Source organism: Glandiceps talaboti, chromosome 11 (genome assembly GCF_964340395.1).
Source record: "Glandiceps talaboti chromosome 11, keGlaTala1.1, whole genome shotgun sequence".
In the NCBI taxonomy this organism is placed as follows: Eukaryota; Metazoa; Hemichordata; class Enteropneusta; family Spengelidae; genus Glandiceps; species Glandiceps talaboti.
Window position 1 is genome coordinate 20786057 of NC_135559.1, and position 14367 is coordinate 20800423.

The following is a 14367-nucleotide window of genomic DNA, read 5'->3' on the forward strand; positions in this document are numbered from 1 at the left end:
CATCAACTGCAGACATCACATCACATCAACTACATACACTACATCAACTACATACACTACATCAACTGCAGACATCACATCAACTGCAGACATCATATCAACTCCAGACACTACATCAACTGCAGACATCACATCAACTGTAGACACTACATCATGACAACTGTAGACACTACATCAACTGCAGACATTACATCAACTGCAGACACTACATCAACTGCAGACACTGCATCAACTGCAGACATCAAATCAACTGCAGACACTACATCAAATGCAGACATCACATCAACTGCAGACACTATATCAGCTGCAGACATCACATCAACTGCAGACATCACATCAACTGCAGACACTACATCAACTGCAGACATCACATCACATCAACTGCAGACACTACATCAACTACAGACACTACATCAACTGCAGACACTGCATCAACTGCAGACATAAAAGGAACTACAGACACTACATCAACTGCAGACACTACATCAACTGCAGACACTACATCAACTGCAGACATAAAAGGAACTACAGACACTACATCAACTACAGACACTACATCAACTGCAGACACTACATCAACTGCAGACATAAAAGGAACTACAGACACTACATCAACTACAGACACTACATCAACTGCAGACACTGCATCAACTGCAGACATAAAAGGAACTACAGACACTACATCAACTACAGACACTACATCAACTGCAGACACTGCATCAACTGCAGACATAAAAGGAACTACAGACACTACATCAACTACAGACACTACATCAACTGCAGACACTACATCAACTGCAGACATAAAAGGAACTACAGACACTACATCAACTCTTCTTTATCCGAACTCATAATGGAAATGTATTTTTAAACAGATGATTTTGCATCAGAACATTTATTGGAAGTGAACACCACGTATCACACAGAGCTGACTAAAGGTAAGGTAAACATAGTTTCACGGTGGAAGATATATCTTTCTGATTTTTTTCTGAATATTTACGAATTCTTTCAAACACTATGTTGGTTCTGTACGCTCAGTTTCTGAGAATATCTTCGGAAAGTTACGCACAACAGATTGCAAGTGTAACAGACAGGTAGAAACTCGAGGGCGTTTTGAGAGAGAGAGAGAGAGAGAGAGAGAGAGAGAGAGAGAGAGAGAGAGAGAGAGAGAGAGAGAGAGAGAGAGAGAGAGAGAGAGAGAGAGAGAGAGAGAGAGAGAGAGAGAGAGGGGGTGATAAATGTGATAAATGTTAATACGAAAAATGTAAAGATTACCATTTTATTTGCAAAGCTAATTCTCTACTACTGACACTCGATGCGCACTGCGTCTCAAAATTTGAATAACTCAACATCTGCTGTATTGCAGGTGCACTGTTTACATCAAGAGAAGAACTTGATGAAATGGACATGAAACGAAAAGGTAAGATGTATTCCTCTCTATATTTGTTGAAGATAGAAGCTGTATTACCATGGTTTAAGATTAGGACGACCATTCCCCATAAAAAATAGATAGCCATACATTTGTGAGTATAAAAAGTGATGAAACTATCTTCCAGTTTCTTGTTATTGATATGTAAATCACTTTTAATTTGTAGCTGAAACCTTTAATTGGAGAATGTACCAGGTAATCCCGAAGGGTGATTTTGAAGATAAAGGTATGAACTTGTTTTGGAATTTTTTTCTATCGATCCCGTGACAACAGTTTGAGAGTTGCCAAATATATGTAGCCTGTGCTAGGTCTATTATTTTTAACCACACTAAGTACTTTGATCATTTGCATATATTAGAATATCCTATGGTAGTGAACACTGAACAATCATTGCCAAAAAGTCATTTTAATATTATGACGTATTCAATGATCAAAGGTTATATCTGTGAATCACTAAATGGTGACTGCTGTGTACTGAAACTGAATCGTTCTACTACAGTACTGTATTAATGTAGTCGGAAAGTAGACCATTTCTGTTATGTCAAGACTCATTGTATGATTATGGTTATTTTGGCAATATAGAGGAGCAATTTCAGCAAGATAATTTTGAATTTGAAGAAGATGGGTTCGAGTCGGGTTCCGGTTCCGGTTCCGGCTCTGGTTCTGGAGATTATCCTTCTGAAGGTAGGTCCTTCACCATTTATATCTAAATTTCACTATTACTTTTGCTTCATTTGCAATGACTCTGTCGGTCGCTACTCATGACTTCAGAAACTGATTCAGTTCACTTACATAAAACAGATTACTTATTGTTTAACAACACAGGTACTTGTTCCCGAGATATTTATCAGAATGTTTCTATCTTCATACAATACCAGATTTAAACTGAATGCCTTCCGTAAGGGTATAGTCTTGCAATGTCATGATTTATGCAAGAAATGTAGCTCAGAGTCTATATCTGTATGTGATTTTTCAAGTCCCAGTGATATGTCACCTGCTGAATGCCGATATTTAAATTTATGATTTCATTGGCATTGGCACAGTTTTCACTGGCATCACATGTAATGTGACGCTTTTATAGAAAGTTGTAGCATAGATCTCACGGTGGGTGTGTTTAAGGCCAAGAAAAAAAAAGAATTGTTTTCTGGTGAGTTTGCATTACTTAAATACCCCACCTCGATCTTCTTTTTTTCTCGTGTTTGTCCAGCCAATGCAGACTGCAGTCCAAGGGAAAACACAAAATAACTCTCCCTACATAATTAATTGTCACTTCAAGGAAGACAACTGTAGAACTAATCATGAACAATTAACAAAAGAATTCGCGTTGTCTCACCACTTTAGGCAACGTTTTCTGACCAGAAACAACAACTTTCTTTTGTGTGGCCATGGTGTCTAATTACCGAAAGTATGCCAATAACTTATTAAAACTAAAAGTTACAGCAATAATATTTTCAGGACAGATGCGCAATGGTATCGCAAATGTATGCACCAAGTTATAATGAATTTGAAGCTTGCATTCTTGAGATAAAGCCTTACCGAAACCATTAATTACGTTAATTGCTCATTAATATTCATGTTCATGGAATATTTACCAAAACCTAATCAGTTCTTGCCATTACCCCACGGAACACGTATGCCGAATTTCGTTTGAATTGAGTTATTTGTTTTTTAGAAAATGGTGATACACACACAGACACAGGCAGACTTTTCACCCCCTTCCTTACTGAAGGAAAAAATGTCGATAATATCGTTAACATTGTCGTATATAGCCAACTATATATGAAAGGGGTAAAATTACAATTGTTTCTGTGATCGCGCAAGTTCACTCACCGCGAAAGAAGAGTCTTCTCATAAACGGATGAATTTAAAACCACTAAATAGCAGTAATAAATTGCAAAATGTAACAATGAACGAGCTATATATTGACGCTAACGAGCTATTGGTGCTATTAAAAAGCACAACTGTGCAGTTTGTGTGCTTTTCGTAAAAAAAAAGGTTTTGCCACATGCATGATGATCCAGCAATACGCACAATCATTTTATTGTTGCTATGGGAGGTATCGTAGTTTTAGGGTGACTAGAATTTTTTCAAGTGTATCTACTTGCCTAACCCTCCATGCACGTTGTCATCTTTGCAATATATATATCTTCACTTCACAGTTGCTATGGGATTTGGTTTGGGTGTGGTTATAGACACACATGTGTATACACTTTTGGATGTTTTTCTAAGTTTCTCCCCATTCCTGTTCTTATCTTTGAAATATGCACCATCATTCACCTGCTATGGATTTGGTCTTCGATTGCTAGACATATTTGCATACACTTTTTTTTTTAAATATCCATTCACTTGCCTAGTTAATAATGCTGTTATTTTCGCAAAATATACTTTCATTTGGCTGATTTTAAAGTTTTACTCCTGCACCAACAATACCTGCCCCCCCCCCCCTGTCAGTTAAAAATGACCGGATCATAATTGGCTGAACCTATAACCCAAACAGAGCAACTTTAAATTCCACATCCTACTGTCTGCTCAAAGACAAGTGCAGTTTAACAACCGGAAGTCAGCCTCGTACTAGCCTGAATTCATTTTATGTTAGGTATATATTATCAGATTAGTAACAACGAATTTCTTTACTCACTCTATTCTGTTATACAGACTAACTTTCTCTTCGGCTTGCAATCCACAGAACCATCAACAACTGAATTCACCACACATGAAACTAGTACAGAGCAAGGGACAACGACTGGTACAGAGCAAGGGGCAACGACTGGTACAGAGCAAGGGACAACGACTGGTACAGAGCAAGGGACAACGACTGGTACAGAGCAAGGGACAACGACTGGTACAGAGCAAGGGACAACGACTGGTACAGAGCAAGGGACAACGACTAGAATCAACAAGCTTTTCTTTTACCGGAACAATCACAGGACAAGAGACAATTGGGAGTGAAGAAACTACTGAAGCTACAACAACCAATCAATACACTACCCTGGGAAATGTTATCGGGCCATTACCAGACGATGAAGATGCAACATGTAAGTTCTGTTTACCAAAGTTGTTGGATAATGTTGACTGTGCTAGTGAGCGTCGTTGGATGAGACCACACACTGTCAAGCTGATTCAACAACAGACACAGTTTATAAACTACAGAGGCTGTCGCTACCTTTCATTTATAATTACGATTAATAACTAACTATAGCAATTATATATATATATATATATATATATATATATATATATATATATATATATATATATATATATATATATATATATATATATAAGTAAACCCTCACCCACTCATTTCTGACAGCCTCAATAAATGTCATTGATATCTAGATATGCGGGTGATACAAAAGCTTTACCATTGTCACAATAACAATAACAAGTGTGTTTCAATGATTTGTTTCAATCTACTAAGAATTACTTAAAATCTGAATTTTGCCTTATTTATTTAGATGGGAATTAAGTATTTTCTTCAATATATATATATATTTTTTAAATCATTCACTTTGTATAATTGAATATAGACGAGTCTCCACCTGAGAAAACATACTACTATGGCATGGAATTAGCTGTGTCAACTGATACATATGAGTCTGAGGGTGACTTTATTGAGGAATTCGAAAACACAGTTAAGTTTCGTCCACTTTGTATAAATTCTTTTGGAGATGTTACTTTTGCTTGAAGACAGAAACACGCGCATGCATGCAGACACACATGCAGACACACGCACACACACACACACATCCGTACACACGTGTACATTGTGATCTACGTAAGGGAGCCTTCAGTAATTACGAGGTGGTGGGCCGGGGGATTTGGGGAGGGTCATGTTTTAGAAACCTGTCCAAGGGGAGGGTGACATTTTTCGTTTGATGACCTACCTGGATTGTACTTGTTACCATACAGTGAGAAGATAAAATTCTTGTAAAATGCACTCTGCACTATTTCAAACAAAGTCTACAATTATGAGAGAAACAACACACATCCCTTCAAACTAAGGCTCATATTTAGCTAATTGCATGTAGTTACAATTTACTGTTTTCCACATGCCAAACAAGTCCTAATGACATCTTGTGTAGCTTGGCTGTTTGGGAATATGTCATGTGACAGAGGACAAGCTGCACAGTGCTCATTGTGTTAAAATACATATACATTGCCATACGTTGAAGCGCAAAATGTGCATATGAGCAATATACGTGATTTCTATGAGTAGATTGATTTGTATCACATACACACTGAAACCATGTCACTAGGCCAGTGGCTTCAATATCTTGTCTCATGAGAATGTCCATCGAGCAGAAAATAGTGTAGAATATTTTATTTTCGCTTGAATTACCGTTGAAAACGGTAATAAACATATTTTAGAATTTCACAGGTAATTTATTTTGTACTCTGTCTTATTTAGTTACATGAAAAGTGAAAGAAAAAATAGTTTTCACTTGAACTGAAGTTTCAGATAAATAGTGTTTTCCAAACATAGCTAATTAAATACCCTGCATTTGGCTTGTCAACACAACCTGTAAATGTGTAAAGTGCACTGTTATAATATTGTTGATAATTTTAGTCCAGACTAAAATTCACTTGTCAAAAATAACAATGCAGTTTGTACATATACAGGCTGTGTTTACAAGCGTTTACCAAACACAGGAGTGTTATGGTCAGATTTTAGAACTTGGGATTGGGGGAGGGTCACATTTTACAACTCAGACAATACTCTAAATCCCCCCCGGCCCACCCCACCCCCTCGTAATTACTGAAGGCTCTCTAAATGTGTACATGTGTTTTATGTATACTACCATACACCTCATGTTATAACACATCAGAAATGGTCAGCAACATACATACATACATACATACATACATACATACATACATACATACATACATACACCCATACATACATACATACATACATACATACATACATACATACATACATACATACATACACACACATACACACATACATACATACATACATACATACACCCATACATACATACATACATACATACATACATACATACATACATACATACATACATACATACATACATACATACACACACACATATACATACATACATACATACATACATACATACATACATACATACATACATACATACATACATACATAACAGGAATGAATTGCCAATTTACAATGACGTCACTCGGTAGTAGTAGACGTCACGGTAAAGACGTCATTCTAAACCATGCCACTTTTCCTTATTGTAGATTTGTCCATACTACAAGGATGTATTGGAAGACCCTACAGAATTTATCAGATGTGATGCAACTACGGTGCCTGACATGTATGTGGTTTACCACTTTACTTTGAAAATGTGTTTAAGTATATACATTAGGTTTTAAAATCAAAGCATAAAGTAACATACGGGTGAAAGAGGCAGTATGTTGTGTATAATCTAAATGTCGTATGACTGCCTTTTCATTCTTGTGCATTTACACTGTGCACACATGCATTATAACTATACTAACTGTTGGGAAGTCAGCAACATGCACTGTGAAAATATATAAAAGAGCTTTGAAAACTGGGTGAAGTTTTTTATTCACTTGACTTTTTTTGTCAACAATCTGACGAGTTTAAAATGTATTTATTATTCAGGGCTCTGACCACTGTGGTCTTGGTTCAGGTTTTATAAGAAACCCATTAAATAGCTAACTTAGTTTCATTCATTAAATGTTGTTTTTCTTAAATGGCGACTAATTTCAATCTTGCGAGAAAATCGCAATTATTGTTAAGCCTGGGAGGAACAATATAATATAATTAATTTCGTACAAAAGATAGTGTTTTACATAATCATAGGTTCCAAAGAGTAGTCGAAGTATTCAGTATATATATGCAGTATTATATTTATTCGATCTTCCTCATTGAACATTTCAAACACGTGTTGTTTTCTTTAAAGCAGTCAAGTTTCTCGTATCAAGTTGAGTTCATCCGACTCATCAGTAAATATAAGTCAAGTGTTGGTTGAATATGAAATTGTGTATGATGCTCGAAGCGACGTTGCTGATCTAGAAGCCGATGAACTTTACAACCAAACTGGCATACGGGAGGATGTCGCTAATGACACGCTTGGTGGAAACTTTGTCGTCACAGGACAGCCTTGTGATGGAGATTTCAGCTGTGGGGGTAAGTGTTTTAGTTTACTGAACATTGATCTTCCTTATGCAACGATCAGGCCAAGTTTTACACGATCAAACACACAAAAATCTAGGATTTATTTTCTTGTTCTAGTTCTATGTCACAATAATGCATGTATATGACTTGCCATTGATGCTGTGGTGCTCTAGATACGAGTCAAAATGTTCAAATCGTCATTATTTCTCCATTTATACATAGGTAGCATTATTGAATCATTCTTCAGTAGTTTTGCTTCATTCAGCCTGAAAATACTCTTTATATGTAGGTTTTGTCTGTAGTCGTCTTCAATTCATGCTGACAAGGCACATTGTCTCTCACACTTTCGGCTAAACGAAGAAAATAACGGGTATGATATCTCGAGTCATAACTGTTACTGTACAGTGTACATGTAGTTATTTGTATGAATACAAAATTTTGCCTACTAAATATGAAAGTCCCTTTGTCAAACTCAAGTTAAGAATAATAGAGTGTACAGCCACATAACGTCAATTATGTAAATAAAAAACTGAATAATATTATACTGACAGAGCTATATCTTCTGGTTTCATATGTGATCTGTCCATTCTAAGTTCATCACCCTATACACACACACACACACACACACACACACACACACACACACACACACAATGCAGTCTTTTAGTTTCGACAATCTGGGGTATTTCGTCTCACCTGATAAAGTCATCTAAACGACACACAATAACGCCAGAACAACAATTTCTCGGTCGGACGAGTATTGAACGAAATTCTATATTGTATTGTCAATGTAGAGGAGCAAGTCGATTGGTGTGAAACTGCTGTTTGTGAAGACCCTTCTATGATCCAAGAAGATACAGGAGATGGATGTGTTTGTCAGTCCAAGTGTAAGCATAACTATTGCTACAATGATGGTATGTGTGAACATCAGGAGAGTGGAATTATATGCTGGTAAGGAGATTTATATTAGTTAGCCTAAAACTATGTATTTTGTTGATTTGGGCTGTTAGGCCAAAACAATTGTTTCTGGTTAGGATATTATGTCTAAAGTGGTGCGTTGACGCGATTTTAAAAAAATATTCTCAACAAACCTGTCACTCAATCTACTTCATGTATTTATGGCGGTAACTATTCTTTTGATTTAGTACTTTAGAGCAAGTGTGTGTGTGATAGTTCAAGATTGGCTCTGCAGTTGTCTTCACTGAAGTAGGGTGGGTTATTTTTGTGTTTCCTCTTCGGATCTTCAGACTGCATGGGCTGGACAAACAGAAAAAAAAGACCGACGCGACTATATATCACTTAAATATCTCCGCGTCAGTCTTTTCTTTTTCTAGATCTTGAGGAAATAAAAAATAACCCTCCCTACTTCAGTGAAGACAACTGCAGAGCCAGTCATGAACAAGCAGATGGCATCTGTCCCACATACACACTTGCTCTAAAAGTATTAGATAAAAAGAACAGTAACTGCCATAAATAGTAGACTGAGTGACAGGTTTGTTGAGAATAAAACAAATCAGGTCGTCGCATCATTTTAGACAAACTGTCCTGACCAAAAAACAATTCTCTCTTTTTTGGCCTTAACGTCGTACAGCTCTACTTTCCTTGTTGATTTGAACTCAGATCATTCTAGTGGTCTGAGATTCTAATGATGTAGTGACACTACTGACATCATCTCACATCTGGCACACAGTAGGTAGATTTAAAAACCATGAAATTTCGCCTGCTTTCTGGCCGATGCTTCATTGAAGTAAAATATTGAAAACAAAAATTACATGCTGCGAATTGTGGGTAATAACCCAAATCAACGACAAACATGGAATCTGCACGTTAATATTAATCAAGGGTCAAACACTGAAGTAAATTCAAACCTCTTCACAAGTATTCATCTCGGCCAATGTGCCATTATTCCCTGACCAAATAACCATTCATTTACCCTCGAAGGTAACTTCGGAAAACCAAAGCTTGAAGTGCAGTTTAAAATTCAATAACACTATTTTATCAAAATGATACAATGCCACGAGTACAAGATTCGCAAAAAATAAATTTTCCGTGTAGCAACTCCAAATTGAATGGGGTTTTAACTTTTATTCATATTTATTTATTTAATGTACCTTAACTTGTTTTTCTTTAGAACTTTTACTAAACAGTATTCGCTTGGACGACGATGGTTTAGTGACTATGCCAAGTATAGTGCGCTTCGGATATATCTGAGATCACTGTAGTGGTCTGAGGACATATTTAGTTATGCAGATAAAACAAATATGGGCTATCAAAGTCTGATTTTCATAAATCAGCTTATTTTCAGTATCAGAAACAAAAAATTGTGCAAAGTGCGCTTGTCAAATTATATACATGTATTACTTTCTTATCTTCGCACACAGCTGATAGACCAAGTAATAACGCTCGAATCACTCTCATATCTCGTATCCGACACAACTTCTGTATGTACGTACCAGGATCACACTTGAACTTTAGGGAATTAGCTCAGACTATACACAGTTGTGTTTAAAGATCTACACTGGAAATCAAGGCAAACACCCAGCATAGTGCCTCGTTCATTGACTTCCCGCGAAGCCAAGTCCTCTTACCAAAAAACTGAGTGCCTGTCAGTTCCAAGTGTTCTTTATTGTGACGTCCTCAAAGTCTAAATTTACATAACGCATGGCCAATGGCCAAATAATTATTTCTGGGCGTGATCATGCCCTAAAAGTATTCCCAAAACATTGATGAATGATCACTATGAATCCTAGATATTTATGAAATGCAGACTGTCGTCTCATGTATTCGAGTATGCTTGGAATCCTGTGTGGTCTGAATCCAATATCCTTGAGACAGTCTTTTGACCTTTCAGTCAAACTAGGACATGCGATGTTGTTAAAATATTAAGTTTACTGAAAATATAAATATGTCATCTGTGACACATGTACACACACGTCAAAACATCAAATGCTAATTACTTTTCAGGTGTTCATCAGACGGATACCGAAAGTATTACGGTGAACAATGCGAACACTATATGTTCATCAGTTACATTATTTTGGTCACAAGCCTATTTTTGGCAGCAATAGCCATTACCGTGCTTTTGTTATGTGTATGGTATGCGAAGAAAAGAAAACGAACAAATGATGAAACAACAGAAAGAAAATACAAAAGGTTTAGCTCTTATGGAGGATTGGAAAACGGGTAAGAATCTCAATGTTTTGGCCTGCTTTATTTTGTTTGTTTCGTTTTGGGTTTTTTGCTGTTTTTTTTTTATTCTTTTTTGTTTTAGGGGTTTGTTTTGGTTTGTTCACTAATAATATCAAATAAAAGATGTACAATTATAATGTTGGATGGATGGATTTTTTTCCCAATTTATCAAATTTTAATTGTTTCAATGATGTCTTCGTAATGGATCAATTTTTGGGGCATGAAGAATGAAATAATTACTTCAAAAGTTACAATAAAAGTAGTGAATTCAGTTTCCGAAATAACTTAAAAACTAGTAGTAATAAAGTTACCACACTGGAATAGCTATCTAGCTAGTTTTGAAGCGTTCGGCCAAATCTCTCAGACGGCTTCAGCTTAATCATGTATTACCCCGTTTGGTCAGGTGACCTCCTCTTTGAGTCACGTGACAGTAGACTATTTTGAAACTCTAAATGTGAGAAGTATTTTGCATAAAGTAAACACAAAAACTCTTTCCATTTGTATAAAAAGCGAATCGAATAATGACTGACTTGTGAAGAAAGTTATACAAACAACTGCGACAGTCCCTTCGGAGATTTTTTCTCTGTTTTTTCGTCTCATAAATCTTGTAATGTTTTGAGGTTGTAATTCTCTTTCATTTGATGGAAGAATATGACACAGTAGACTTCGAAGTTATTTTTTTATTTTCCCAGTTATCAATAGTCCTCCAAGGTACCCGACTGTTTGGTGACCACTCACTTACATTATCATTTCACATACGAGACCACGTACGCACAGTTGTAATAATCCGTAATAATTAGTATAATACAAACTTAAATAAATGTCGTTTGCATCTCGCAGTGATTTTGATAAGACATCCACGTCAACTATCGTGTATGACAACAACGCCTTTCAATCTTGGAACGACGAGGTTATTTTCCTACCTGATAATGACACACAGCCTACCAAGCACCTCTGGGATGAGAACAAGTTCAGTACACTCGAGACAAAACTGAGTGGTGACCGCAACAGTTTCTGGCATGAAACTTATCAGAGTGCATGGCAATCTGATTCATTTAGACCAAAGTCAGAGAGTCAAGACAACACGAGCTATGTTGATATGTTTGACCCAATATCACTGATGGTTTATGATGTTTCTCGTGGCTCCCAACGAAGTGGTACAGATGAGAGAGAGAAACAATGCAAAGCTAAGGCGAAATCGAAGAAGGCAGAAGTACAAGATGACTGGAGGAAATACTACCCATTTGGAACACCTGAGAATGAGAGACGGGAATTGCAGGAAGATGTTCTTAACCTAGATGAAGAGTTTGTCTACGTGAGTTAATTATAATTGTTTTATTCTTTAAAAAATACTTTTCCATATCTTGCATATCTACATCTCTCTCTCTCTCTCTCTCTCTCTCTCTCTCTCTCTCTCTCTCTCGATCTCTCGATCTCTCTCTCTCTCTCTCTCGCTCTCGCTCTCGCTCTCTCTCTCTCTCTCTCTCTCTCTCTCTCTCTCTCTCTCTCTCTCTCTCTCTCTCTCTCTCTCTCTCGCTCTCGCTCTCGCTCTCTTTCTCCCCCAAACTCTATTGTGTATGTATGTATGTGTGTATGTATGTATGTATGTATGTATGTATGTATGTATGTATGTATGTATGTATGTATGTATGTATGTATGTATGTATGTATGTATGTATGTATGTATTTCTTGTATGTATGTATGTATGTATGTATGTATGTATGTATGTATGTATGTATGTATGTATTTCTTGTATGTATGTATGTATGTATGTATGTATGTATGTATGTATGTATGTATGTATGTATGTATGTATGTATGTGTGTGTGTGTGTGTGTATGTATGTATGTATGTATGTATGTATGTATGTATGTATGTATGTATGTATATAGGTGTATGTGTGTGTATGTATGTGTGTGTTCATGAAATCATAATATACATGTATATAGTTATGAATATCATGGAGTATAGATATCAACATTTCATTAGTTCGTTTTTTCTTCTTTATGAAGTTGATATGTTTATCCCAATATTCATTATAATTGCAGTTTTCGTCCAAGCAATCAGAGATTCATTCATTCAGAGAGTCTCAGTCCTCAGTCATGAATGAGGTTAGTATCTTGTAAAATGTCAATCTTGTAAGAAGTACAGTTGAAAACCTGGCTTTTCTTGACATATAGAATATTATACCACTGTAGTAAAGTAGCTATGCTATAGTTGTCTCTAATACAGTGGTCTTTTCATGGTATTCATTTGTCTGATTGGACAGATCAGATAATAGTACACATACACAAAACACGGTGAGACATAGAGGTAATAAAACATGATTTGCTGAAGATCTCAAAGACTGGATATAATAACAGTGTTGTTGTTGTTGTTGTTTTTGTTGTTGTTGTTATTGTTGTTGTTGTTGTTGTTGTTGTTGTTAAGCTTGTTGTTGTTTTAATCCAAAACTCGCGGAATATTGAGACAATGTTATATATCCTACTGTTAAACGTACACCTCAACCACACTCGTTTAGAAGCCCGCCCTCTCAGTTGTATTAAACCGTTTCTCTGTTTTTCATCTTTCAGTTTGACGTAGAAGATGATCTGTATTAAAAGAGAAGTTGGATAACAGAAATGACGACACAGATATCAGTTTCTACTAACCCAATGATCGGTATTGGGATTTCTCGACAACTTGTTTATAAATTAATGAACGTTATCAACTTCTATATCGAGATAAAAGTGTTTAGAGCTTCATAAGCTGCAACTGTAGCGTTTCTTGAAACAGTAGTTTTATCAGATTTAATGAGTTCCTTATATTATATATCTTACACCTAACCCTGAACAGTACTAGTATTGAATCACATGTTGGTAAATCATAACATCATACACCGTGATTAGTATTGAATCATCTGGTAGGTAAACATAACATCATACACCGTGAATAGTACTGAATCACCTGGTAGGTAAATCATAACATTATACACCGTGAATAGTACTGAATCACCTGGTAGGTAAACATATTTGTGTAGCTGTACAATATAAATAAATCCAGTCAAATTGACGGATCCAAAAATCCGCACCCCCAATGCGATCACGAGTTCACCCTATTACTGTACTACTATGGATAAACGACCGCCTAATTAAAATATACATTGTGTAATGATTCCTATTGTAACAAATTCCAGTGGATATTTTCTTGGTTGTCTGATTGATAAAATGATACCACAGTTAAAGCGAGTACAGGGTTAAGTACAATCTAAGAGTATACAGATAAAGTCAGAACTATTTGTCATTTCAGTCAACGTAAATAGAAACGTTCTCACACGGCAATATGCTAAAATCAGAAATGTCAACTTAGGATGGGTAAGTGTAACTCTAAATGAAAATTGATAACTTTATCTACTTACAGTCTCAGAAGTACCTTTTATGATCAAAAATGTTCATTTAGATTAAATGACTTACAAAGCTTATAACGCACGAGTCTTGCTGCTAGACGTTCGGGCTTTCTTTCGATACTGTAAGCGAACAAAGTTCGCAGTGAGGGCTTGCACTTGGATGTTCCATCCTCAATAGCGATGTTAGGGCGTGTGTCGTATTGTATCGGAAGAAC